The sequence below is a fragment of the Condylura cristata genome, unplaced genomic scaffold (assembly GCF_000260355.1).
Source record: "Condylura cristata isolate star-nosed mole 26May11 unplaced genomic scaffold, ConCri1.0 scaffold00014, whole genome shotgun sequence".
NCBI lineage: Eukaryota > Metazoa > Chordata > Mammalia > Eulipotyphla > Talpidae > Condylura > Condylura cristata.
In genome coordinates, this window is record NW_004567115.1 from 53,346,729 (window position 1) to 53,349,053 (window position 2,325).

Here is a 2,325-nt window from a genome sequence, read left to right on the forward strand (position 1 = left end):
GGAAGCTGCGGGAGGTCCCCCTCCTCGCGTTTGGAGGGCACAGGGGGCACGGGTGTGGGGCCAACGGCGGGCCACAGCCAGGGCGGCCACCGCCTCCACGCCCTTATGCTGCCCCGGACCCCACACTGAAAAAGATACCTTTGTCTACAATTGGAAAAACATGGAAGCAGCCCAAATGCCCAAAAGTAGATGACTGGATTAGAAAGATGGGGTACATGGACACATGGAATATTACTCGGCCACCAAAAAAAATAAACACATGTCCTTTGCACAATATGGGTGGAGCTGGAGAAGATCAGGCTGAGTGAGATAAGCCAGAAAGAAAAGCAAAAATACTGGATGGTTTCGCTCATAGCAGGAGCTTAACGGACCAGGTGAGAAAATAATAATAATAATGAACAGCCGTATGCCGGAGACAACTTACAGGGCGGAGTGGGGAACGGGGTCAAAATCGGCGGGGGGAGGGGAGTGCACGGGACTGTGGTGATGGCACAGGGTGAGGTGGTGATGGAAGCCCACGGGGATGACAACTGAGAGGGAAAAGGCACAAAATGATGGAAAAATAAACTATTATATTATAAAAAAAAAAAGACTTTGTAGTGGGGGGTGGAGGGTGGGTGGGGGCTGTCTTGCAGTCTGGGTGACCTGGTCAGAGAAGCTGCCCTCACTGCTGTTCAGCAGCAGGTGGCCAAGGGTGGGGTGGGGAAGAGAGGACCCGCCCTGACCCACCCTGACCCTGACCCCAGGGCCACTGACCTGCCCTGACCCTGACCCCAGGGCCACGGCTGACCTGCCCTGACCCTGACCCCAGGGCCACTGACCTGCCCTAACCCTGACCCCAGGGCCACGGCTGACCCGCCCTGACCTGCCCTGACCCTGACCCCAGGGCCACTGACCTGCCCTGACCCTGACCCCAGGGCCACTGACCTGCCCTAACCCTGACCCCAGGGCCACGGCTGACCCGCCCTGACCTGCCCTGACCCTGACCCCAGGGCCCAGCCAAGCCGTGGCCCGGGCACCCAGCCCGCTCAGCCTGCCGGGTTCCCTGCACTGGGCCTGCAGGGCATGTAGGGGTTTGTTGATGTCACAACTCACGCCTGAGTAGCCTGTCCCTTCCTCTGTGTCTCTCAAGCACTGTCCTTCTGAAAGACCAAACTGATGCCATGACAGGCTTCAGGATGCTTCCGAACCAGCCAGGCCTAAGTCTCGGTTATCAGAAGGCGCCAAGGCCGAGTTTAGCTGTAAATGTCCTAATCTCACTCATCCCATGACAACAGCCAGTCAGCAAGTGACCAGTATGTATCAGGAGGGCACCGATGTCCCAGTGCATGTGGGTCGAGTCACGAAGGTCACAGATTTCAGGCGCGTGCATGCGTGGACCAACCAGGTTGAGTGTCGGAGACCAGCTCCAACTTCTGAGGTGTCTGGAGGCAACACAGGCAGGACCCTAAGATGGGAAGGCGTCGGCGTGCGGAGATTCCAAGAGGAGGAAAGGGAGTGAGGAAGACACGGGAGCCGGGAGCTGGAGTTGGGTGCAAATCGTTCTGCTCTGCCTTCAGCAGAGGTTTATTTTATACATTTCAAGAAGGCCGGGGATGACATTAGCATATGAAAGGGGCTGAGATCACAATCACCTTTTTGCTAAGAATAGTCTGGGGTCGTTTGACCTTTACTTGAGATTATAATATTCTAAAATCAATCAAGGTTAAAAACAGGTACATAGGTGCACAAAGTTTAAGACTAATATTACTATAGTGAAGATTGATAAAAATAAAGTCCTTCAAACCTTATCTATTACTTGATGTTTTTTTCTACCTGAGACATCCTAGGAGGCAGGAAGAGGAAATTTCTTGCAAATCAAATTTCGGAAAAGTTCTTTGAAGAAACTTGCTAAAAGGTTTTAAGTGAGTTTCCTTGAGGTCTAGACAGTAGAAAGCATAATTCGCTCTGAATACGAGACACAGGTGAATTTCTTTATCTAAAGACCAGAAAGTAGAATCCTGAAAGACTAGCCAGAAGACTTTTGTGGATTGCTATGAAGTGTAGCAGGTAAAAAGCTTGACTCGCTCTAAAACGGGCAACCTGGATGAACTTCCATAACTACAGGCCAGACAGTAGGAAGTTTGAGTAATTCTTTTAGAAGCTCAATAGCAGGTTAGGTGAGATAGTAGAGTGATGAGATTTGGGTTTTCCTCCATCAGAAACAGCCCTTTTGCTTATTTATTGATCAGCCAGTTGTCAAGTCACTTTTGACCTCAGAGGAATTTCTCACCCTGGTGCAGGGCTTGCTTGTCAGGGCAGGCGGCCTTATGCGGCTGAGGCAAT